The 27,705-nt window shown below is 42.2% G+C and overlaps 2 pseudogenes; one reads left to right on the plus strand and one right to left on the minus strand.

The window, feature by feature from the left end:
- Positions 1-19,057: 19,057 nt before the first annotated feature.
- On the minus strand, positions 19,058-20,295 carry LOC127213122 (EARP and GARP complex-interacting protein 1-like; annotated as a pseudogene).
- A 3,183-nt stretch (positions 20,296-23,478) lies between these two features.
- LOC127213081 (60S ribosomal protein L18-like) lies at positions 23,479-24,053 on the plus strand (annotated as a pseudogene).
- The last annotated feature ends 3,652 nt before the right edge of the window (positions 24,054-27,705 follow it).

Here is a 27,705-nt window from a genome sequence, read left to right on the forward strand (position 1 = left end):
TTAGTTGGTACAGTACTTGCCTACTGTGCACAGGGCCCTGGGTTCAAGTCCTGTCACCACATAAAACGGAATGGTGGTACAGGCTGGACATAGTGGTGCATACCTTTGCTCTCAGCCCTGGAGAATCAGAGCAGGGGGATCTCTGTGAGTTCAAGGCCAGCCTTGTCTACATAGCAAGTTCCAGGCTTATCAAGGATACAAAACAATAATAAAACAAATGGTGGTACACCATTTGTGGGTACAGCACCCACAGTCAGGACCTCAAGATCCTTCTCAGATACAGAAAGAGTTCAGTGCCTATCTAGCATGACCAAGACCTCACCTCAGGCAGCTAGAGAGAGCACTGAATGTTCTTTTGAAGAACCCAGATTCAATTCCCAGAACCCACAGAGTGGCTCACATTGTTTATAACTTCAGTTTCCTAAGATTAGATGTCCTCCTCTAGTTTCTGTAGGCACCAGAAATGCATGTGGTATATAGACATACATGCAGGCAAAATAGCCATACACATAAAAACATAGATAAAATAATGAAGAAATAAACACAGGAAGTGGAGAGATGGCGTAGCATTTAAGAGTACTTCCTGCTCTTGCAGATTTCCTGATCAGTTCCCAGATCCCAGCCAACATGCCCTCTTCTGGCTTCTTCAGGCTCACTCGCTCGGCGCAAGCACGCGCACACACACACAGTGGGGAGGGGGGCAGGGCATGGACATACACATGCACACAAGAACAAATAACAAATCTTTCAAAACTGCAATTCTATAACTTAAATCATAATGAAAATGCTAACACCATTCAGTCCATTTACCAATTTCATTTATTACTCCTACCCTGTTTTGCCCTTTTCTTGGGACATTTCCAATAGATTATACTGATCCTTTAAATGGTGAGATTATAGCTGGGAACCACCAAGCCTGGTCCAAATTATCTAATTTATTTATTTATCTATTTATTTATTTTAAAATAGACTCTTATATAGCCCAGACTGGCGCTGAACTTTCAATGTCAGGTTTCGAAGAAGCTCAGGACAAATGGCTAACTCTGGTGCATGCTGGCCTCACACAGAGTCTATGCTGGCACCCTGGTTCCACAGCACTTCCTACCCTGCACCTACGCTAAACCCCTCCAGCCCAGGGGCTTTGCTTCCCTTCTCCCAGTTCACTTCGTTATAAAACTGGCATTTTAACCTCCCACTCTTGGTCCTCTGCTGGCCATGTTTAGTCTACTGCTTTCTCTCCCTGCTCTGGACTCTTCCGGATGCCCAAGTATGGCTGTACTTTCTCTCATATCTACAATAAAAGCCTTTTCCTTAACTATAGCTTGGGGTGGCCATGCATCATTTCAATTCACTATGTAGCTGAGAATAACATAACTTCAGATCCTCCTTGGGTGGGATTATACATGTTAGACACCATACCAGGACAATTAGTTTTAGCAACAGTATGTAGGTCAGAAGATTAAGTAATCAAATGGTTTGCCTAACCTATCTAACACGCAAAATCAATTTTTCCTTTTCCACATCCTTCTTTTCTTCCTTCTCCTCTCTCTCTCTCTCTCTCTCTCTCTCTCTCTCTCTCTCTCTCTCTCTCTTCTTCCTTTTATCTAGTGATAGAGAATCAAATTTCAAATTCAGGGCCTTTTAAATACAAGATAAGCACTCAACCACTGAGCTGTATCTCCAGCACTTGGTGTGTTTGAGGCAGGGCCTTGCTATGTATTTCACTGGCCTGAAATTTGAGGTCCTTCTATCTCAGCTTGCTACCCCTACCCTGACTTCAGTATTAGAAATGTCCAATGCTCAGTTTGGACTCACAGGAGACTTCATATACAATATTAAATTTAGGAATGGCTTAGGAGATATATGTGCCAGCTTTCTCTTTCAAATTTTTCTTACTAAAAGTAAGAGATCAGGATATCTATACAAGATGATGAATGTCGACCCATTAGCTCATCAAGTCTGAGGCCAAGATGTTTGCTCACTAGTTGTTCTATTTAAAAGAGAGATTTAAGAAGTACATGTCTGTAATCCCAGAATTGAAGAAGCCGAGGCAGGAGAATTGGTTCAAGTTTAGGACCAACCTGAGTTACAGGGTCAGTTTGTACTCAGCTTGGGTTACAGAATGGGACTTTGTTTCAAAAACCAGTCAAACAAAAGTGCCTTTAAAATTATGTGATTGCCAGATGGCAGTGGTGGTGTACACCTTTAATTCCAGCAGTTGGGAGACAGAGGCAGGTGGATCTCTGTGAGTTCCAGGTCAGCCTGGTCTACAGAGCTAGTTCCAGGACAGGCTCCAAAGCTACACAGAGAAACCCTGTTTCGAAAAACAAAGAATAAAGTAATGTGGTTAAGGGACAATTACCAAACATCTCCCTATTCTCTATCCAAATCAACTCAAGTCCCCCCTCTCCTCCGTTTTCTTTTAGACAAGGCCTCAATAGTCATTCTTGGCTTACCAGGAAATTACTATTGTTAACCTGAAAATTGCAAGGGGAAAGACCAAATACACAATTGTCCAATTAAAGCAAGCTGTATTTTGGGGTGCACCCAGGACTGGTCATTCTGGCAGCCTCTCCCTAAGTCAGGATTTTAAAGAGCAGCCCCTGCTGGCCTCCTGAGGTCCCTTTTATGGGAGAGATAAAGTGTTTACAAGCCTGAGAGTTGGCTGTTACACATTGTTAGACAAATACAATAAAAGGGAACAAGGGTAGGGTTATACATTATGTGAATGTTACAAGTTTAGTGTAGGTTGAAAAACATGTTTTGCAATTTACATTAAATCTAAGAAACAGGAACTTCTTCTTAATCACAAATAGACATCTTAATTGTCTTAACTGTAAACAGAACCCTTTACCTGCAAGGTATATTGTTCCTGTTTTGGTCTTACATATGTCAACCAGGCTGGCTTCAAACTCAGAGATCAGCCTGCCTCCAATGGTACTAAAGATGTGTGCCTCATGCTGAAAGACTCCAAAGGGACGGAGTCTATCACAGAGAGGCCCTTGCCCCAAGAGACGAGACCAGACCACTGGTTGCAAGCACAAGAGGCAGTTTATTGAATACACAGGTACCTGCGGACGCCATAGTCCTTTGGGAGACTGAGCGTGCCATGGTTAAAACATATGGCAAGGAGCAGGCTTACAGAAGCAGAAGCATGGTTACAGGGATTTCATTGTTCCATCTAAATAAAGTGATTGTGGTTAACCAAGGACAGAGTTGTTTATTTGGGTTGGGCACAAAGAATACAAAGAATTCAGTTATGACTATCTCAGCATTCTGGTGTTCTCGATAGAATGTTCCCAGGACTTTCTGTTCCCGGATATCACCTTGCTTTTGTCCAAGCTGCAGACCACAGATATCTGGTTGGCGTCAGATGAGAGGAACATCTGGTTCCCTCCTGTATTTTCCCATAACTTGACCTTGGCAAGTTGGCAAGAGCAGCTCAAACAGGCAATATGCATAGTGGGGGTCTTTCAATGCTCTTCATAAAGCCCCTTTTAAAGCCAGCTATCTGATCAGCGCCGGGAGTACTAGCTTCTTTTCTTGAGTTGGTTGGTTCAGGTTGAGATTCCATAAATGAGAGCTACCTGTTTTGTTCTGAATGTGAGATATGGCCTCATTCTTGTTTCCTGTTGATAGGATCCCCATCATCTAGAATCCTTTGTTATTGTTTTTTTTATTTTTTCCTTGTATTGAAAAAAGATTATTTTCTCATAATAGGGGCAGGGGCAGGGGCAGGGGCAAGGGCAGGGGCAGGGGCAGAAGGATCTCTGTGAGTCCAGCCTAGTTCCAAGATAACCTCCCTGTCTGGAAAAAAAAAAAACAACCACCCCAATCAAAAAAAAAAAAAACAAAAACAAAAACCCGGACTTTTAATAGATAAATTTATATATGGCTCTCCTATGATGAATAAGAAACTTAACTTGATAGCAGGCACATTTAACAGCTATTGACCTTTGTTTTGAAATGCCTATGAGATCCTAGTGACCTGCAGGTGTTATGGTTGTGAGATAAGAATAGGAAAAATGGTATTACTATTGTGATGTAATTAACCACTTGGTCTTTTTTGGAAATCCACTTATTTCTGGGACAGGGATGAGATAGTAGTCTCTTTATGGCTGTATAATGGGGATGAGAAACAAGGGAGGAAAAGTAGAGTTTCTTTCCCAGCTGTGGATTCCTTCCAAATGGTGGGATTACAGGTGTGTATCACTACGCCCAACACTATCAGTTCTTGACCAAGTGAAGCAGGAATACAATTTTCTTCCTTGCATATTTTCCATACTCAGCATGGTGTGTGTGTATGTGTGTGTGTTTGCTCTTGCATGTCCCTGGAAATGGAACCAGAGCCTTGTGCATTCTAGATAAACACTCTCAAGTTGAGCTGCATTCTCAGTCCACCTCAAAGAGAATTCCTTATTCTTTACATAACCTTTAAAAAATGCTCGGTAGATCAGCTCAAGACTGTTCACTAAAAGTACTCCTTTCTGTAGAAAGAGAAACACAATTTATTAACTAAATTTATGCAACATCACTCCATACTTTTCTGAGATTTCTATAATAGGCTTGCCAAAAATGAATATATTCTAAAGAGACACTTGAATCTCTCCCTCTATCAGACTACTGAAATAATGGATGCCTATGATATGAGAATTCTCCATGAATCTTGTTATGATAAAGCACGTGGGAGACCTTAGCAGATTCCATGGCAGGCGAGGGTGACCTAGGCTGGGGTCAAACATGCCAAAAGCAGACAGAGCTTACATGAGAAGTTTTATTAGAAAGGGGAGGGAAGAGGGAAAGAAAGAGAAAAGAGGTAAAGAGTCACAGAGACAGACAGACAGACAGACAGACAGAGAGAGAGAGAGAGAGAGAGAGAGAGAGAGAGAGAGGACAGAAGAGAAGAGGGAGACAGGAAAAGTCCCGTCTGCACATACCTAGACAAGAACTGCTTAGATGTGCAAATCTTTGGTCCTTTATTTAAACATTGAATTTATTTAGGGTCCCTGAAGATGTACTGGATTAAGGTAATTAGATCTCTTGGTCTCTCTTGCTAAATCAAGATGACTACATCCCTTACCCCCACCCCAGATTTTCTTTTTTTAAGATTTATTTGTTAGTTTGTTTATTATGTGTACAGCATTCTGCCTCCATGTATGCCTGAAAGCCAGAAGAGGGCACCAAATCTCATTATAGATGGTTGTGAGTCACCATGTGGTTGTTGGAAATTGAACTCTGGAAGAGCAGTCAGTGCTCTTAAACTTTGAGCCATCTCTCCAGCTTCCTCCAGCCTCCCCAGTCTCCCCCCCCCCATTTTCAAGAAAGGATTTTCTCTATGTAGCCCTGGCAGTTTTTTTAAAACATATTTTAAAAAATACAGTATCCATCAAAAGAAAGAAAAAAATCTTTAAGATGTTTGTGTTTATATACATTCACTTATTTATAAAACATTTAAAATCACACATATGAGTATTATTATCTAAATGGAGGTTGATTGTACACTAGGACAAAGGAATCCTGAAGTAGGAGTAGTTAATTTATACCTTCAAGCAACTGGACCATGTTGTAGAACTAGAATTGGGATAAGGGTCCAAGAGATGGCATTTTGACCAGAATTGTATGACCATGCATGTCTTGTCTTTAAAAGCAAAATTAAAATGTAAACAATTATGTTCATTGTCCAATGAAAGGTTTAGGATCATTAACTACCATCTCTGGTTATTTTATCTATATTGTCGCATTAATTAAATTCATGTTTGTCTAGGACTGTTTTGTTCTTTAAGATTTTGTTTAAATGTGAACAAAATTAAGTTGGGCCAAGTTATCAACTGCAGTTTATATGAGTACTTACTTATTATAAGTTAACTTGGTACTGAGTACATGTAAAAAAAAAAATCACACATAGATAGTCTATATATACCTAACCATACAAAAGATATATTTTAATATACCAAGATTTTGAATAGTTTGCTTGTTCTGATTATGGTTGTTATCATTCTCGTTATGAAAGGTATATTTGAGAGACACAGTGGTGTGTTGTGCCTAAATTCTGAACCTCCAAATCATCGAGACCCATTCGATGCAAAACCAAAGACTCTTTTATTGTTTAACGAGTTAACTGCCTTAACTGGGCACCCTCGTCTGTCCAACACAGTGGTTGGCTTGAGACGGACTTGGGGGAACCTCAAGGCAGGGGATTTATTGGGATGCATAAGGGGAGTGTCTAGGGGTATGCAACAATCTCAGGATTGGTGCACTTCCGGGCTTGGGTGACCTGTCCTGTATTGATTGGTCAGCTGTTTGCTATGGCCTATAGGCCCTCCTAGGGGGGGTTGCTATGCTTTGCACAACACTGTTACCTTGAATCACATCCAGAGCTTCGCTAACTAACTTCTGATTGGTTCCTTGCCACATGGAGGGTGTCTGAGTTCCTAGAGGCTGCTAAAGCAGGGTGCTGGGTTGAGAGTTTGGTCCCTTAAGGTAGTGGTAAGGTACCTTTTGGACCTGACAAAAGAGAACAAAGATATTTAGTAAACATATTTAAGATCAGGCAGAAACAAAGGCAAACGGAAGGAACAGAACAAACTCCATTTTGAGATAAAGCCTCCATTTTCACACGTGGCCTAGGGCTGACTCAGCTCCAGCCAAGGAGAGCTATAAACAGTTCTAAGAAAAACCACAAACTATGCCAGCCCCAGTCAAAGCGACCCCACCGAGGTGGTCAGCCAATGACTAACTCTGGTAAACAACATCTGCTTTTCCCAGATGTCCTTGTGCGCAACTGTTAATAACAGTTTTAGAATTCCCCTAGACCCCAACCAATGAATTTGAAGTTCACAAATACCCAATCCTGAAATGCCAACACATATACCATCCTGTTTGCGGTTTTAAAAGTCCCTTACCCTCACCTGCTTTGTCGGAGTACTGGTTGAGGGTCCAAGCTCGAGCTTGGGTTTAATCAATAAACCCCTGTGTGTTTGCATCGGTTACTGGCTATGTGGTTTTCTTGACTGGGGGAGGTCTCTTGACTTTCTTTGCCTTCATGGTGCCATTCCCCTAGCTCTCCTTTGCCATCCAACACAGAAATTCTTCAAAATTTGGTCCTTGGTCTTTTTCATTTTGACACTGTGATGGGGTAAGATTGCAGAAGTTCCCCTATCTTGTAGTCTCGATGAGGCTGAAAGGACCAGATCTTCACCCAGCCCCCTGCTTTAGCAGCCATGACAGGCTGCAGAAAAGACATGTAGGGCTCTGACTCAGCATATGTCACAAAGGAACTCCAGGGCAGATGAAACCCTCTCCTCTTAGCTTCCAGGATGCTTAGTTCCTGGGAAGTGTGTGTAACAGGACACATGCAAGAAACAAAACCTCAGAAACTGTAGAATGTTCCCAGCAACAACCAATGAGAATAACTTGCAAACAAGTATTGCATGCCAAAATACGTTTTTGAAAAATTCCCCTAAATGTCAACCAATCAGGAATCGACCAGTACATCTCCCCACTGACTGATGTAACCCCGTGGTCTTTGCCTTTAAAAACACCAGCAATAGATACATGGGTGGGGGGTGAGGGGGTGTCATCTCCTCTGGTGGCTGCTGTGTCAGCTAATTAGACAAGGTCCCTACCACGGTTGGATAGAACAATAAACCTTGCTTTTACAGTTCAGTGAGTCTATCTTCTTGACGGTCTTTGAGACTTGGGCACAATAGAGGCCACTTCAGGTTAGACTAGAATTTGATCTCCTTGATGTAGAGTCCCATAGGAAATTATTCAACTCGACAGGCGATGGTGGCTCACACCTTTGATCCTAGTACTTGGGAATCTGTGTAGAGGAGAATGAAGGAGAGAAGGGAAAAGTCATGCCATGTAAGCAGGTGTGGAAGTCAGATGTGGTAAATATGCAGCCTCATGACAGGGAGGGAGGGTTTAGATGAAGAGTAAGGAAGGCCAAAATATCGGGAAGGGCGGTTCCCAAAGTATTCATAAAAGCATGCTTAGAAAACAGATGAAACAAAGTATAGGAAATCTTACACTCTTGTGTCTAATTCAGAAAAGCTGGCAGACTTAAGATCCTACATGAGCTTCTGTACTAGAGGTGGGGATTTGGAGAAAGAAAAATATGGTATCTTCTTAAATAACTACATATTACCCCTATCTTTTTAGCATGGTATAAGGTGCCTTCCAAGGGGTAGGTCCTTAGCCAAAGTGATTGGATCAGCACAACTGGAATATTAGGTCTCTACCCAGGTCAGAGATTATATGTTTGTGATCAGGAGATTGCTCTTCTCCAAAAATTCTTCACAAGCTATTTCATGGCCAGAGAAGTACTCGGTTTTGAAAAGAGGAATTTACTTATCAATAATAGGTTATCTGGCCCAGGATTGAGCTAGATCTTTAAGTATTAGTTCCTGCTTAAATTGTTCTCACTCCAGGACCACTAGCCCAGGAGTGGCACTGCCACTGTGGGCGGGGCCCTTCCATAACAGTCATCAATTAAGAAAACCCCCCACAGGCTTGTCTACTGGCCAAACTGGCATTTTGCTCGGATGACTCACAGGCTTGGAAGTAAGTGTTTTTTACTTTCTGGACCATCTTGCCAGTCCTGTGTGTGTGTGTGTGTGTGTGTGTGTGTGTGTGTTTCCAACAGGGTCTGATGTACCCAGGCTGCCTTGGAACTTACTCTGGAGCTGACAATGACCTTGGACTCCAGATCTTCCTGCTTCTACTTCCCAAGTGTCAGGATTGCAAGCATGCGCCAGTATACCTGGTCACTCCTGCCTTTCTTTTACATAGAAGTGAGACATGAACACACACTGAGAGAACAGCCTACAACACAGTCTAAGCCCTATTCTGTTTATACTGACTGATAAGCTACTGAAGAGCCTTGGCTTCAGCTTTAATGGTAAGGCCTCAATCTTAAAGTGTCAGAAGTTTACCCTGAAGCAACAGGATGTGTAACCCACAGATAGTCATGAGACCAACCACAAGAACTTGAACTATTTCAAAAAGGAGTAAGCAACTTCTAGTTCAAGAGGGTTTTAAGCCAACCTGCAGAGGGCAGGAAATATTTAAACCTACCCGTTGAGATGCAGAAAGTCATGTAGAAAAGAGTGGGCAGGATAGATTAAAAGGACTGTGTAGCCTGGTGTGGTAGTACACATCTTAAATCCCATCACTTGGGAGGTTCTAGGCCAGCCTGATGTATATAGTGAGACCCTCTCTCAAAAACAAACTGAACTGAACTACAGATTTTATTGGTAGATCTTTTGCACATGTACCATTAGTTACTAAATTTTGCTTGCTTTACCTTTCTTCGTGTCATGATGAATTAGTTTGAATTCTTCTTGTCAAGGGCAGAACTTCAAGGCCCTGCAACATTTTCATTTGGCTTTAATGGTTTATGTGATTATACCCAAACTGAAACAAATTTGGGTTTGGGAGCTGGTGAACTTTTCAGTGTTACTAAGAATGTTTCGTTGGTGTTAAGTAACAAACAAACAAACAATGTGCCCAAGAGTATGTATGTGTGTGAGTCCTTGGAAGTGAGACGCATTGAATACCCTGAAAATGCCCAGTCAGTTGTGAGCTGTCATGTGGGTGCTGGAAACAATTTGGGAATGGTCCTCTGCAAGAGCAGTCGGTGCTCTAAATCACTGAGTTCTGCTGCCTGGGTGACCAGCCTACAGTAGCAGCAGCACAAAGGGAACCCATGAATACTAAGACTTTTTATCTGAGGGGGTTAAGGAAAAGACACTCTCACTGTCTCTTGATGGTCTCCTTCAGACCTTTTGTTTATTCTTCTTCTGTATTCTCTATTCTCTATTCTTATCATTATCCATAAATGTCCCTTCTGTCTCTCTTGATGCTTTCTTTCTAATTCTCTCATTCTTGGTATTTTCCTTCTCCTCCCTTCTATTTTTCTCTTACAGTTTATATAGTCCAGCGAAATCTTTCAAGCAATGTAAAAATTACAATGTGGTTACATTCTATTTTTCAAATGAATGTCATCACAATGAATACAAGAAAAAAAAAAAAAAAAAGCATGTTTCCATATCCTGTAATGACTAAACGTTTTACATATTACAGGTGAAAAACAAGTTATCCTAAGAATTCACACATATTCATACCCAAGCAATTTCTTATAGATTAACAGTGTAGGCAAGCAAGGTATTCTTTTACTGGCAGGCTTCATGGTTACAAGAAAAAATCACTTTATTGCTTATCTTGAAAGATAATCTTCTAAGGAATCTTAAAAGAATCACATACCTAAATTTTTATACATGAAAAACAATAAATCAGCACTACTTTAAATCTTTAGGTGCATACCCACTCATCAACAGGATATATATATATATATATACACACATATATATATATATATATATATATATATATATATATATATATATATCTCAGGGGATTGAGGACAAAAATGAGTATAAGGAATTAATCATCATCTTTGTTCATCAAGCAATCCTAGGAAGAAAGGCATGTCAGCTAATGATAATTGGGTAGTTTTGTTCTTGTTTCCTGACCTTAAAGATTTCCTCAATGATGTTCCTTTCTAAAACTTTAGATTGTCTTCTTGGGTTTTTCCCCTCAAAACTATTTAACAACAACAACAATCTCATTCTAACCTTAAGTTATTTTAAAAGCTTTTTTTTTCAGCTATGATGCACTCTGAAACCTGAGAACCCAGATGTTTTACCTAATCATTAACCTGAATAGCCATCTATGCAGCTCCTTGGGCGACACTCATAGGCTCTAGCTGTGTGACAATTCCTTGTATTTCTTTTTAGTCATCAAACTCTATTTAAACTAATGTTATTATTATCAATTAGACAGTATAGCTTAGGAAGAAATCATCTTCATAATAATCCACAGGTAAAAATGTCCAGTAGAACAGGATGTTTCCATGAGATAAACACATTACATTATAGGCAGTGGGTATCTACCATCCACATACACGCCGTACCAGATACCACAGAAAGATGGCAGCAGCAAACACATAAAGGCACAGTAGACATAAAAGACATTCTGGAGTCTGTGGTCTGAAGGGGGGGGGCTTGCCTATCTGAGATTAATCCACCAGGGATTTGGGTCCTGGAATGCTGACACCTTGAACTTCAATTGCTACCTATTGTCGCGCGCAACCTTTGCCGATAAGGAAGACGCGGCAACCGAAGATTTGTCCAGCAGAATCTTTATTGTAGAGCTCTTTACATGCTGATGGAGAAGGACCCCAAGCCCCAAATGCGCACGGCTTAAATAGCCCGCAGGGCGACGTATTCGTCTGTGATTGGTGCTCCGCAAAACGCCCAAATGATATAGCCTCTCTGATAGGGAGAGCTACCATATAGACATTACCATATAGTAGCGCATGTGCAATTAACATAGCTAATGCTATAAACAAGAACCAGGAAGCAGGAAGCCAGCGCCATCTTGTAATGGCGAATACGGCTCCCGACATCTCCCCCTTTCTTTTAAATTATATGCAGAGCCAGACACACTACCATGAGGTTTCCGATCAGCCTGCTGAATCAACAGCTTGAGCGATCAAGGAGGTTACACAGTAAACGAGACCCTTTGCATCGGAGACCCCGTGCAATGGGAACCTGAGCCCTGGGAGATGCAGAGGTCTGTCCAGAACAACATCCTGGTGCAATGGGAACCTGTGCCCTTCAGGAGTGTTTGGAGTTCTGACAGCGTCTCAACGGCTTAGCATACTTAACCATACTTGGGGGGATGCTCCCTGCTCAACAGCCAGCATAGCTTGCACAATGGCCACATTTTTAGCATGTTGTTGTCTTTTGAATCTGCAAAGCAACCAAAAACAGAGGAACAGCCCCAAAAATAAGGTCATTCCAAACATTCCTACACCAACCCATTCTTTAAAGTAGGAAAAAGCGGAGGACATCCAAGAAAACAATCCATGTGTAACAGAAATATCTAAACGAGTGGAATTAATCTGAACTATGGCAAGACGAAGCTTTCTCATCAAATCATCAAATTCTACACTCCAATTAGATAGTAACAGCGAGGATAACTCCTTAAATAAATTCGCTGCTTTAGTAAAATTTTCATATTGAATGGAAGTCACACAAAGCCCAGGTAATTTAACTTCACATCCCAATTGAGCCAATTGCCATAATATTTCTAATTGTTCCTGAACCAGATCAATACGCTGATTAACAATCATCAACCCCCCTTTCAATTGACTATTCACAGAGGCTTGAACATCTATTGCTTCGCTAACCGAGGCAGATAAATTATTGAGATGTTGAGCAGTGGCTACCTGTCCCTGTAAAGCTAAGGATGCCACGGTCAGAGAGGCCCAAACCGCCGCCGTCGCTATAATAGCCACTATAGCTGCAGTAATGCCAAAATCACGTTTCTGTCGAAATAAAGTCAAAGAATTACTAGTCTTCACAGGCATTGGCAAGAATCTGGGCATACGGGCCACGGTAGCAGAGGAAAACTCACTAGCATTCCAGCAAAGAGCAAAAGAGCATCCTATATCATTACACACAGCAAAAACAAACGGGGGCCAGACACAAACTGGAGTGGGATCCACCCGTTTCACATTAGAAATCGGTTCTGCCTCTATAATACCACCTATCTTGCTTTTCATCAGGGCTATCCCCGTTGCTCCCCCTAAGATAGTAACCATAGGTGAGAGATCTGTACAACTTCCCCTTGCATCACAAAGTAGCCAAGCATCAAAAGGATCAATATCATAACTCCAGGGGTCCATCTTGGTAAAGTTCCCAAAGCCTTCTAAAGGTGAAAAGGTAAAAAATCCATTTAATGAATGAGCTCTGCGACTCTGACAGCCAGTCCAAGGAAAAATAGAGGAAGAATCTGGGCGCCCACCAATGCAGAAAGGCGCATATTGTGGTTGTTGATGATGGCGACCGCGTTTTGTATCCTGTGTCTCATGTTGCGGCCACCATCCAAAAAGGACAGTGGCGTTAGCAGAAGTCACCCTATTCGCCCCTTTTCCAGTAGTAACCTCCCTTCCTAGTTTGGCATAAGAAAAGTTTCCTAACTTAATACAAGGATCTTCAGATGACTGGTTCACAGTAAAACATAAGCTACCATTAGTAGTCCAAGTATAATTATTTTGGATAGGAGCCACATCCTTGGATATTGGCAAAAATGGTAGCCCCAAAGAGTCATTAGTCGTAAAAAATCGTGGAAAAACTTGTGCATCATGCATCACCGGCATCGGCCGAGGGAAGGTCGACAGGATTCCCCAGCGTATCTCTTGACTCGTTGTCTGCGAGCTCATCAGCATTCCCAGCAGTGTCAGAATCCAAAGCGGGGCCATCATGTTTCACCATTCGAGTCAATCGCGCTGGAACCCAAATTGGATTTTCTTGACCCTGTGGGAAAACACAAACAACTCCCCTGGATCTTATTAATATAGGATCCGGTCCTTTCCATTGATTATCAAGTACATCTTTCCATTTCACCAGTTCTTTTGGAGATGCATGAGTGACATGTCTGTCTGCAGCAGACTGTCCATTGGGATCCAATTTTAAAAAATTTAGAGTAAATAAAGTGAGGGAAAGAGTAGCTTTCTGACCCATATTTATGGCGGGGCAGATTCCCCCCTTTTGTTTTTGTAAGTACATTTTAATAGTGCTATGAGCACGTTCCACCATACCTTGTCCTTGTGGGTTGTAAGGTAACCCGGTCACATGGTGGATTTCCATTTTAGCACAAAATTGTTGAAATGTTTTAGAAGTATAAGCAGGTCCATTATCAGTCTTTAGCTGCCGTGGCTTTCCCCACGCTGCCCATGCCTCCAGGCAGTGGGTGATGACATGAGCCACTTTTTCTCCTGACAACGGTGTAGCGTGGACAATTCCGGAACAGGTGTCCACAGAGACATGAACATATTTTAACTTACCAAAGGCAGAAATATGGGTGACATCCATTTGCCAAATATGTAAGGGTTTTAATCCCCTAGGATTGACACCAAAAGTAGGTACAGATCTAAATTCTGCACAATTGACACATTTAAGTATAATGTCATGGGCATCCGCTCGTGAAATGCCAAATTTTCTTCTGAGTGTATCCGCCGGAACATGATACAGCTCATGAAAGGCAACAGCATTTTGTATGGGATTAAGGATAAAATAGAATGCCTTAGTAGCTTTATCAGCCAAATCGTTAGCTCTTGTCATGGGTCCAGGCAACAGCGTATGTGCTCTCATATGCTGTATGAAAAAAAGGATGTAATCTCGTTCTGATTGATTGCTGAATATCAGCAAAAACTTGTGCGACAGCACTTTTTGAAGAAATTAGTCCCACTGTCTCCAAAATTTGTACTGCTCCAACCACATAATATGAGTCGGAGATAATATTCAGAGGTTGAGGGAAAACTCGTAAAACCTCAGCTACAATGGCACATTCAACCAATTGTGGGGATGAAAAATTAAAGCATTTTTGAAATATCTGATCATTAACAACATAACTGCCAATACCTGTCTTGGACCCATCAGTAAAAACATCAATAGCTCCTACAATCGGTTGACTTTTAGTAATTTTTGGAAAAATAATGGCATTAGTTAAGACAAATTGTAACAGGGTTGCAGCTTCCTCATCTAATTCTGCCTGCTCGGCAGGGTTCAGCTCTGGATCCCCCTCTGATTCTGATAGGTCAGATTCATCCTCCTCTCCGGGGGACGTCTCCCCCTCGGAGGAAGAATCTATAGTATAATGCTTAAACTCAGTGAGGAGAGGGTACAATTTTGGATCCTCACATTCACAATCCTTACATGCTCCTTCTTTTGGAGCAGGCATAAGCTTTAAACTTCTAGCTCGTCGGTTAAGGTCCTCTTCCTTTTCGGCGAGCTGTTTTTCTTTCTTTTCTAGTTCCGCTAGTTTATTGTGCACATTCTCATTCTTATCTGACTTCTTTTTGGAGAACTTCTTCTTTTGTTCTCCCTTCTTTCCCTTTTCAGCTTCTGATAGACTATCCTGATGGTCTGAAAGCACTCTCTGCCCCTCCTTGACCTGTTCCTTACATCTCTCATCTTCAATACAAGACTTTAACAATTTATATAATGGCCATGCACCAGCCCTTAAGGTTCCTTGCTCCTTCTCCCGCATAAGGTCTCCCTCCCAATTTATCCCATGTTCCTTTGGAGAGGGTCCCGGAGACTACAAACCAGGGAGCAACACGGTCAACCTCCTTAAGGAAGTTCTGCAAAACTCTGTTTGGAATCTTCAGCTCTCTCTGCTTCAGCAGCGCCTGCGCTGCATCTGCAATAGGCTTGGTCGGCTGGTTCCCCATAACTCCTTTATTTTCAGGAGAGGGTGTGACGGCTCAGTTATTTACCTGAAACTTAGGGCCACTTAAGCTAGGTCACAAAAAGGTGAGCGGCAAGTCTTTTCCCGTTTATGACAATTAAGACACAGACAACACAGTAAAACGAAAATGAAACAAACAACAAGAAACGGGATCACCCAGACCACGGAGATCATACCTTGCTGAAAAGTGCTGCAGCTTCTCGCTCCGCTGGCTTGAATCTTCCTTCGACGAGCAGTCGAGGGTCCTTCGAGTCGTTCCTCTGCCCAGGGTCGGCACGTCCCGGGTTTCGGCACCACTTGTCGCGCGCAACCTTTGCCGATAAGGAAGACGCGGCAACCGAAGATTTGTCCAGCAGAATCTTTATTGTAGAGCTCTTTACATGCTGATGGAGAAGGACCCCAAGCCCCAAATGCGCACGGCTTAAATAGCCCGCAGGGCGACGTATTCGTCTGTGATTGGTGCTCTGCAAAACGCCCAAATGATATAGCCTCTCTGATAGGGAGAGCTACCATATAGAAATTACCATATAGTAGCGCATGTGCAATTAACATAGCTAATGCTGTAAACAAGAACCAGGAAGCAGGAAGCCAGCGCCATCTTGTAATGGCGAATACGGCTCCCGACAACCTATTGCTCCTCTGACAGGGCCACCAGCAACTGTGTAATCTCTATAGTCCAGTAAGTCTTTATTGTAAGCATCTCATATTGGTTTGTTTGTGAATGACTGAAATTGTGTCTGTTAAATGCAATTGAAATGATTAATGAATCTTCCCTTCCTCTTTTTATTTTAGCACACCAGTAATTTCTATTATCAGAACCCTTTAAAGAATATTTGATTATGCTGAAGCCTGTGTTATTACATTGGAATTGGTCAGTTAAATTATTCCATCCCAGTATCCTCCATCCATCTGGTTGAAGAATATTTATTTTCCTTCTTTTGTTCAAACCATGGGCCCTGGTAGATAAAAAGGCATTTTTTTCCCATAGCAAGATAATATCTGGTGTTTCCCATGTTAGCAGAGCATTTTGTTTCCCCTATCAAGATGCATTTATGTTCTGTTTGAATAGGTTGAAAACAAAACAAAATCGTAGTGATGGGACAATCATGATGCAAATTTCAATAGCAAGAACACAAAGTTATGTTAGACAGTCAAACATTAAAAGTTTAGTTTTTAATGGTCCCTTTTCAGTCACTTTCCACATCTGGGGGTTGGGCTCCTCTTCTGTGGGTTCCTCAGGTGCCATCTTGAGGTATGAATGAGTAATTCAGGCAGAAATACCAGTTTCCTTAACAGCATTGGTAGTCTGGAGAATTACACAGCATAAGGGCCTTTCCATCTATATTCAAACTGGTCAGTTTTGAAGTGGTGGGTTAATACAGCATCTCCAGGCTAGAATGGATAATCAGGTAGGGGTACCCAACAGGTTGAACATCCTGGACCTAAGGGAGAGTCTTACCCAAAGTTAATTGTAATGATTTTTATTAATTCAGAGATTTGGGGGAGGCCAAATTTAAGAATAATTTACATTATTAATTTCTTAGCTACCAATATGTGTTCAGGAGGTACTCCAGGAAAGCTGAAGATGTTTCACATCTGTTACCTTAAATAAGTTAGTGGGCTCTTGAGCTGCTTGTTTCATCCCTTCTAGCAGATCATGGTTGTATCCACTGAATGACTTCCTACCCCTGTTTCACAGTCCCATTGAAGTCTCCTTCTTGGCAGAGCATGATCAACTACCTCTGCCCTCTCTTCATTAGCATCGAAGCTATTCTTGAAGTGCTTCAGTTGCTTTCATGAGAATTGGTTCCCTTTCTTCCGTAGTGAAGAGGGTACAGAGTATCTGCTGACAGTCATCCCATGTGGGAAGATAATTGTAAAAGATAGAAACTAAGATGCTGAAAGGTGAGCTCTCGTTCTTCCAGTTACAGAGATCTCTGGTGGAGAAAAGGGGCATACTGGTAGTGAGTGTCAGGAAATGGCCACGGGATCAAGGACTGAAGGAGGTGCCACCCCAGAATGAGAATCAGGAGTAGTTAGGAGGGCCATATGGGATGCCCTGGCAGGTGTGGGGAGGAGGAAAGACAGGGTGAGTACAGAAGTGCTTGGGGGGAGAAGACAGGAAGTAGTAAGAACTAGACGGTGGGGTAGGGATTGGTACAGAAGAGGGACAGAGTGAGGCTTTGGTGGTGAGTACTTTGGTGGCAAAGGTGGAGGTTGAGGTGGGGAGAGGAGAAGAGGTGAAAGACTGTAATACAGAGGGAGGAGGGATTCTTCTTCCTGTAACTCCTGCAGAATGGTTTTCAGAGGGGACTTGATGGCTTCTGCTACAGGTCCTCAAAGGGTTCATCTGCTGAGAACTAGGGCTTGGGCACCTTGTCCAATGTGGACCATATGGACCTTCACTTAGGGGGGGGTGGGTTGGAAGTTGCTTCAGCTCAAGGCAAGAGGTATCCAATCTGATTTGGGTGGCCAGGTTTACCAAGGGTGACATTAACCATTGCCCAGGCTATCTGAGACTCTGAAGTACCCTGGGAGGGCCAGTCAACTCCATATGTGGGCCATTCAGTTTCACAGAATGTTTGGAGGCAACACTTGGTGACAGAATAATCATAAACCTCCTTAACTATAAGTGGTAAAGTTTTTCAAAATTCTTTAGAATACAGGTTAGAGGGCTATTAGACTTGCTAATCCTATTACCCATACTGTCTGTTAGTTCAGTCTTACCAAGTCCAAAATAAACCAATTAACACAGAAAGTACAAGACAGAAAGTGAACAGTAAACATGAATCCCCCCACCAAAAAAAGACAAACAGGACATAAAATCAGACCAAGAACCTCAGGTGGGTGGTGCAATGTCTTGCTTTTGTCATAGACAGAAGAGAATTGGGGTTCCCTCAAACCCCCTCCACATCCCAGGTAGAGATCCCACAAAACAGACTGTAGGTCTGACCAACATACCAGGAGACCTCCATTGATGCTTGCTGCATTTCTTAGCATGAAAGTTTACCCCATAGTCCTTGAACTGAAGGCAGTCTTGCAGCCTTGGAACATTTCAAGGTATGTGCCACTTGGAGTTCCAGAGCGAAGGTCTAAGTTTAGAATTTGGGTGGATGGTTTGAATCTTACTGGGGCTCTCTAGGAAATGTTAATTCCAAAGGCAAGTATAAGACCACTGCCACAATATGAGTCAAATTTGAGGCGACTTGATTTCTTTTATTGGGGTACATACAAGATCTGGCTAACTATTGCCTCCCAAGCTATGTTAAAGAGAGCAGCCCAGCATCCATCTCTTGGATCCTCTTTAAGGAGTGAAATGATGAGTAGTTTTACAGAAGGGAGATGATAGGATAATAAGGGAATTTAAAAAAAAATCATGTGATTACCATGCAATTTGGGAGGGTAAGGATATTCTCAAAAACAAGTCAAGGTCATGGGTTGGGGAATGTCAGATTCCAGGAAACAGAGAGAGCAACTCAACTCTTACAGTAATAGAAACTTATTTTTAACAATACAGCATAATGGCTCCTGCCTTCAAAATGGAGTTAGGCATATTCTTCACAGTGTGATGACAACTTTAGATGAGCTTCTGATAGAAGCTCAGCTGTTTGCCCTAGAGCTCCTGTTGGAAGCAATGTTGGTTCTCCCATGGAGGGATCTGTCTGCAAAGGGAATTATCTCACAGCTGCAGATTTCTGAGAATCTGCCAAGTACCAATCAGCTGTACCTTGGGCCACTAGATCAGTATATGATATTTAAGTACCCTGGGGACTCTGTTGATAACTAGCCTCCTGTCACAACTCAGGGAAGCAAACAGCCTCGGGTCATCTGAGGCCCAATACAAAGGGTCCATACTGTCTTTGTGTGCCTCAAAAATGTCAATAAGATTGTCCTATAAGGGTTCCTTTCTCTTCTCTCCATGGTGTGTGTGTGTGTGTGTGTGTGTGTGTGTGTGTGTGTGTGTGTGTGTGTTTGATGACATCATTATACACCAGAGGAAATGGACACCTTGTTGAACAGGAGAACACTGCTGTCAGTGACTGAGAGTGATTGTAGCAGATGCTCCACACCCAGGGAGTGATCCTACAGGGTCTTCGTGAGCTGAGTGTCCCAGAACTTTACTTTGTAGTCATTTCTACAGCTGGTGAGTGAGATAATACTGCATGTCAGCATTGAAGTCAAAGTCAAGATACCAGCTGCCCATAGATGTTCTCTCAGCAGTATATCTGGCTCATATTCCATGTGTTCCAGCCTCTCAGGGTAGTGTTACTTGTGACCACCTGGCACAGTAGTCATGAGAGCTCCAATTCACTGCAGTAAATGAGCTTCAGCTGTCCCCTTCAAGCATTTCCTGGCTTGAACTTGCTTGGAAGTCTACAGAAGGATGTGGTTGTCCACCAGGGAATTGACTTTCTTTCCATCATCCATCAGCTGCCATATGAAGCAGGCCATATTGCAGTGGGCCACTGTTGTCAATGTGACAGAACAGTTCCAAGGTCTGCACAATGCTTGCAGAGTCATTGGGAGACTCCCTGGCTGCTTGGTTCAAATTCATTGTACATCCTTCAAATGGTTGCACGCACTGGACTCCACTGTCTGATGTTTTGTTGGCCAGGATACCTTTATCTGATGGGCTGTCACTAATGTGTCATATCTCACCTACTTTATGGATGAGAATGTTTTTATTTATAATATTATCCCCATTCCCCCCCACTCGAGACAGAATTTCTCTGTGTAACCATTCTAGTTGTCCTGGAACTTGCTTTGTAGACCAGGCTGCCCTCAAACTCACAGAGATCCACCTGCCTCTACCTAGCAAGTGCTGGGATTAAAGGTGTTCACCTCCACTGTCTGGTTTATGTTATTTTTATCATCAAAATCTATGATGTGGTGATGCAGCCATATCTTATGGGAATAGCAAAAATCATAAACCCAGCACAGTTGAGAGACAAAGATCCAGCAAAGCTGAACCATATGATCAGTGCTGTGACTGTCTTTCACTTTTCATTTTATTCTCTGCATGTTGCATACTGGAGGGGCTTTTAATATTTGTACATTATAGCTTCTTCCAGGAGTAAAGCTTTTAAGTTAACTCAGGACAGTCCTGAGTATACAACCCCCATCACTTTTAGGGAGATATTCCTATCTACTTGAAGGTCTTTCTTATGCCTAGCAGGTTGTGATGCACATAAAGAAGGCAGAGAATTGTGTCACGTCCTAGCACTCAGGCAGCAGAGATAGGGAGATTTCTGAGTTTGAGGCCAACCTGGTCTACAGAGTGAGTTCCATGACAGCCAGAGATACACAGAGATAGCCTGTCTCAAGTTCCCCCCGAAATATCCAGAGATCTCTTTATGAGTCTCTGAGATACTCTTAAAACATCTGCCACAACATTTGCTCAGGAACAAGATAATCAAAACATAGTGAACTTAAAATGGGCAACAAGATTCCGTAGGCTAGAGGAGCTGGCTACAGATCAGATTACAAGCCTCTTTCTACTATACACTCAGGCAATTGTGTGGCATATACAGCAACAAAGTTAGATGAACTGAAGTTACCTGTGCTCTACACAGGGACTTAACAGTGATGGGCAAAAATGGTGTGGAAAGATGATAAAAGAATGAGGTGTCACCAGGTAGTGAACTGGGTGGGCAGAGACAGGCAGATCTCTGAGTTTGAGGCCCTGGTCTACTGAACGAGTTCCAGGACAGCCTCCAAAGCTACAAAGAAACCCTGTCTTGAAAAACAAAACAAGTAAGCAAGCTGAAGGGACCAGACCCTCACCCAGCCCCCTGCTTTAGCAGCCATGACAGGTTGCAGAAAACATACAGGAACATGTAGGCCTCTGACTCAGCACATTTTGCTAAGTTTCTATCCCTTTGACCTTGCCAGATCTGCCCTAGTCACTAGGAGGTCAGATACCCTCCACGTGGCAAGGAACCAATCAGAAGTTAGCTGTCAGGCTTTGGGGGTGCTTTATGGCAAACGTGGTATAACAGAGACATGCCGAGCATAGCAACTGCCCTGGGAGGGCCTATAGGCCATAGCAACCAGTTAACCAATCAACACAGGACAGGTCCCCCAAGCCCGGAAGCACACCAACCCTTAGACTGTTATGTACCCCTTGACACTTCCCAATAAATTCCCCGCCTTATAGCCCCCTCAGGTCAACCACTGTGCTGAATGGATGAGGGAACAGTTATCTTGCTAAATAATAAAAGACTCTTTGCTTTTGCATCACAATGGGTCTTCTGGTGATTTTGAAGTCCAGAATTTGGGCACAACAGAACAAAGAATGAGATGTCAGGACCTCCCTTTCTTAGAAAAGTTAGCTTGTTAACTCCTGCAGAGTCAGTGTGGTGTCATATGACTAAGGAACAAAAGAATGCCAGGATTAGACATGTAAGTAAATTCTATAAATATATAAAATATAACTGTTGTTACTGAATGATAACTGCAGTAGCTTTGACCTGAGGATTTTTCTTGGGACCATTGACACTCTAATCATTAATAGTTAATAATACATTGCTCAGGACCTGGAAATTTCCTTGGGCTGGGTTGGCGATTTTCTGTCTGTCTAGTGTCCTTGAATCCTCAAGAGTTGCCAGCCTGAGAATAGGCTGTCATATGCCTCTAGAGTCTTAAAAGTTGAGTTATGAGATTGATGAGTAAAAGGTAACTCTGTTTTGTCACAGTTTTGTCACAGGAAGGGAAACACAATTCCGAAAACAGAATTGATATGATCTATGTTTTAGAACATTATGAATCTATCCCTTCTTAACTAATTATGTATAAATAGAGGAGCATCCTGACTGCTAATCAGTTACACTCATTAACCTGCATGGCCTGGCTCAATTTTTCCCTCACCTACTCCTTGCCTTCTTTCTGCAACCTATTGATCACTGGAGCTGGCAATGTGGATCTGATTGTGTGATTGCCTCCCAACCAAAAACAAAATAAAAGAAAAAGAAATGGTATCTGTTTCTGTCGTTCGGGGTGTTAGAGTGTGTGCCTGGAACTCTACTCAAAGTTAACCAGTGTGAGTCCTTTATAATCTGATGCTTGTACCTATGCCCTACCTCCCCAACACTGGGCCAGATCTTACGTATTCCCCTCCCAGAAATGGATTACCAGCCCCAGACCAGCTACCAATTCTAGCTAGCTAGGGCCACAAGCAAGTCGGCAAGTCCGGATTTAGTGCTATGGCCATGAGGAGAGGCCAAAGCTTCTTTTTATAGCAGAAAACCATACAAGGTGGTGGTGGGGTTTAAATGAATTTTTACAATCTTGAGGTTAGACCTTGAGGAGAGTGAATTCTGCTATTTGAGACTTTTGATTACAAAGTGTTAGTTCAAGATATTTATGAAAGACCACGGCTATCTTGACACAGCTGTGGGTCTGTCTTAATTCCTAAACAGCTGCTCTTCCCATAACTACAAGGAATGTAGGGCAAAGGGTCATGTAGGAGTGACTGCTAAAGGTTAACTTGTTTAAAGCAGTTGTTAGCTCTGATGCTCTTAGTACATATATAAGCTATATTAATAGCTAGGCTCTTCATTGCTCCCACACCCAGTTCCAATAAATAAATAAATCTATTTTAGGTCATCTGATTATAAATTCAGTTTTATTTTCACAGGTCCTTTTATTTGTATTTAAGAAAATCACGGAGGATCTAGCCACTCCATCCAGACAGATTCTGCATATCCTTCTCCAGGGTCTAACCTGGTAAATAGATGGAACTAGAAAAAGATCATATTGAGTGAGGTAACCCAGGATCAGAAAGACATACATCTCATGTTTTTATCTTCTGAGGCTCCTAGCTCCAGATCTTCAGATATCAGAATACATGCTGGAGTAACTGCAAAACCCATTAAATTAAAAAGAGACCATTGCTGTTGTGTGTGTGTGTGTGGGGGGGGAGTAATAGAGGAAAATAGCAGAGTACAAACAATCGGATGGGGGGTGTTCTAGATTTGTGACGACAGCTAAAGTCATTAAGTTAATTAAGAAAATGCCTCCACAAGATCTGGCTGTAGGCAAGTCTGTAGGGCATTTTCTTAATTAGTGGTTGATGGGGGAGGGCCTTACCCATTATAGGTGGTGGTATCCCTGGGCTAGTAGTTTTGGGTTCTAAAAGAAAGAACAGGAGGTGCCATCATGGGTGTAGACATTCGATATAACAAGGACCGAAAGTTTCGGCGCCAGGAGCCAGGACATCTATCTGCGGCTGCTCGTCAAGCTGCACAGGTTTCTGGCCAGAAGAACCAACTCCACCTTCAATCAGGTTGTGCAGAAAAGGCTGTTTATGAGTCGCACTAACCGGCCACCTCTGTCCCTGCCCCGGATGATCCGAAAGTTGAAGTTTCCTGGACGAGAGAACAAGGTTGTGGGGACAGTCACAGATGATGTGCGCATTCTCGAAGTGCCCAAGCTGAAGGTGTGTGCACTGAGGGTGAGTAGCCGGGCCGAAGTCGCATCCTGAAGGCTGGGGGTAAGATCCTCACCTTTGACCAGCTAGCCCTGGAGTCTCCCAAGGGCCGTGGCACTGTGCTCTTGTCTGGACCTCGCAAGGGCCGGGAGGTGTACCAGCATTTTGGCAAGGCCCCAGGAACCCCACACAGCCATACCAAACCGTATGTCTGTTCCAAGTGCCGGAAGTTCGAACGTACCAGAGGCAGAAGGGCCAGCCGTGGCTACAAAAACTAACCCCTGGATCTGTTATTAAAGAAACTTTGGATGTTGGAAAAAAAAAAAAAAAAAAACAGGGCTGGGGAGAAGACTCAGAGGTTAACACTGGCTGCTCGACCAGAAGTCCTGAGTTCGATTCCCAGCAACCACTTGGTGGCTCATAACCATCTGTAATGAGTTCTGGTTCCTTCTTCTGGACTGTGGTGATACGTTCAGTCAGAATACTGCATACATAATAAATAAATAAATAAATCTTAAGAGCACTGAAAAAAAAAAAAGGAGGCTGAGTAAGCTATGATGAACAAGCCAGCAAGCGGCACCCCCTCCATGGCCTCTTCATCAGCTCCTGCCTCCAGGTTCCTGCCCTGCATGAGTTCCTGCCATCATTGCTTTTGATGATGAAATATTATATGGAGCTGTGAGGAAAATAAACCTTTTCTTTCCCAATTTGCTTTTGGTCGTGGTGTTTCATCACAGCAATAGTATCCCTAACCAAGCCATGGGAAAACTGTGGTAAATGAAGGCTTGGTAAAAACCATCAAACTAGACTACTTTATGGGTAACTTGAAAAGTTTATTGAGGGAACAAACGGCCAGGCAGTCTTCAAGAAGAGAGGACAGCAGCCATAGGGAAAAGCCTTGTCAGTTTTATGGGAAGGTAGTAGTGGTAGAAGGCCCATGAATCAGAGTAGCCTTGGGGTGAGCATAAAGACATTGAATCTTGAAGCTTTTTGGGATTAATCAGAAACTAGATGCCCTGTTGGGGTTGGATCAGGGTGGTATTGACTTTCCTGGTAAACAGAATCCCACCTTACAAGATCTCTGGGGAATGTGAACTTAGTTTTCTGTTTACCCAATAACAATCCATCTGTTTACCCAGTCAGAGCCCAGGCCATCAATTTAGGACAGCAGCACTGCCATTTTTGGGGCTCTCTGAGGACCTAACAATGGGGGCTCTAATTAGGGCAGGGGAACCAAATACAGAAGAAGATGGGAGGTTAAAATAACAGTAATGATGTCTGAAAAATTTATAAGGTACTATTAACTATCTATCTAAAAAAAAAATGCCAAACAAACCTATAAAACATGTATGTCTGTGTATAAACACATACATATAATTTAAATGAAATTTCCCAAGTGGGCTGACAATGGTCCCTCTAAGAACCAAAGACTAACAAATATCCCAGTACCAGGCATGAGAAAGTCTCTTTTGAGTTGTTTGTCAAGGCTGTTTAAAAGACTCAAAACATTACCGGCTATGCTTTTGTCCTTGGTCACCCCTACCCCCCCCACTGGTGAACAGTAAGAACTTGTTGCTGAAGATATCATGTACTTCAGACACAGGGCCCAGAGGTCCCTGAGCTGGAACTGATTTGGAAACCTCTTACCTGACTTAGCTTTCATGGTATCAGAAGGCATCAAGAAAGCAACCATCCTACCCAGCTCTGCTGCCTATGAACCACATCAATGACGAGCATGGCACAAAACTCTAAGGCTGTAATAGTGGTATGTATACCTTGGCAGAAATCAACAGTTCTCTAATTGGACTCAAGAAGACCTTCTCAACAAGAGGGAAATCTTGCCTGGTAGCAGAAACCTAGCCAACTACCCTGGATTCATAAAGCCATGGATCTAGGAAGAGAACACACAACTACTGCTTTAATAAACCAGCATAATCCCGAACTACATAATAAATATTTGTCCTTATTCTTACAGACCAATGTAGTTCTCACCACTCATCTAATACATTTCTTTTTGTAACAGGTAGAGATTATTACCAAAAATGCAGAATTGTGGCTGGGAATGATGGCACATGCCTATAATCCCAGCATTTGGGAGACAGAGTAGGTCAATCTCTTGGAGTACCAGGATAGCCAGAGCTACACACTAAAAAAACAAACAAACAAACAAACAAAGCAAAAATGCAGAATTGGAGTCTAGTCCCAAAGGATACAGCTCCAATACAACTCCTGCATTTAAGGCTCAGGGATTATTGGGGGTGGCGATTGGGTGGGGGGAAAATGTTCTAAGATCCAGAGGATCAGGGAGTTTGCTATGAAATTGTGTCTCCTAGGAATGTCATAAACTATACCCATAAAATACTGTTTAAACATGAGCTGAACAAGGACAACAATAATAGACACGCTAATGTGGATGGGGTAGGGGTGAGGTAGAGGAGGGTACCCCTGAGATATCAACCCTACACAAAGAACTACAGACACCTAAGGAATGCTAGAGAGAGAGAAAGAGTCTGGCTCCTCTAAAGAAGAGCCCACCATTCGGTTATCTGATACAAAATGGTCAGTCCAGAAAATAACATGTAAGTAGCATTATACAGACTGAGCAAGTTGTATTTATATATTTGGAAATATATAAGTATATACTATACATGCATATATGCATGTAAACATTTATTTTAGCTGGGAGTTGGTGGTACACGCCTTTAGTCCCAGCTCGGGAAGCAGAGGCAGGTGGATCTCTGAGTTCGAAGCCAGCCTGGTCTACAGAGCAAGTTCCAGGACAGGCTCCAAAGCAATAGAGAGAAACCCTGTCTCGAAAAACCACAAAAGAAAAATAAATAAATAAATAATTTAAAAGGCCATGGATTTGAAAGAGAGCTAGAATGGGTATGTAGGAGGATTAGGAGGAAAGGGAAGGGAGAAATTATGTAATCCTATTATAATCTCAAAAAATAAAATAAATAATTAAAAAGAGAAATGAAAACCACAGAATAGCACCAGGAAATGATAGTCATAGGGGCCAAAATTCTACCTTCCAAATACATGGATACTAGGATATGGGGTAGAAAGATCATACGTTTGGATGAGAAGATAATTACATCCTTATTTTCACATTTTTTTTTCTAAAATGTGCTAGCAACAGACCCATGGTAATAATGTGGTATTAATGATAACCTTGTCTTCATAAAAACATGTTCACGTTACAACAGAAATGTTGTATATAATTTTGAAATGCCATTTGTCACTTTCTTTTTTTTTCTATTTGTTTTTTTGAGACAGGATTTCTCAGTAGCTTTGGAGACTGCCCTGGAACTTGCTTTAGAGACCAGGCTGGTCTTGAACTCACAGAGATCTACCTGCCTCTGCCTCCTGCGGACTGGGATTAAAAGTATGCACCATTATCTCCTGGCTTGTTTATCACTTTCCAAATCATAATCAGTATTAGATTTTTCTATTACATCTTACTGTGCTTCTAGGAAACAGTCCAACCACTTGCCAAACTTCCTAAAGTCCCTGGGTTTAATCTTCACTAACCCTGGGGAGAGTTAGAGAAAAAAAAATGTACATCATTATTATAAGAGTACATGTCTCTTTGGTTTTAAAAATACTTTTTCTAACTTTCTTATTGAGCTAATTTCTTTTGTAATCTTATATAATTCATTTTATTCATGTAAAAACATTTATTCTAAGCAGGAACCTGTGAACTGTATCAAAATGCCAATCAAATTTATGGTACAAAGCTGTCTTGTTCAACACAGCAAAAACTAAAATTTGGAATCCTGAAAGAGAATAGCAGTGATTACCCAGGCACACACTCTTTGGGTTTCTTCTGTGGAGGAAAGAGAACACCTTTATTTTTGTTATGCCCAGATCTTGAAGACCTCCAAAGCCCAGCAGATGAGAGACTCTCCTGAACTGTAGAAAGCAAGGTTTCTTTATTGTATACAAGCCAAGGC

The sequence above is a fragment of the Phodopus roborovskii genome, unplaced genomic scaffold (assembly GCF_943737965.1).
Source record: "Phodopus roborovskii unplaced genomic scaffold, PHOROB, whole genome shotgun sequence".
Lineage (NCBI taxonomy): Eukaryota > Metazoa > Chordata > Mammalia > Rodentia > Cricetidae > Phodopus > Phodopus roborovskii.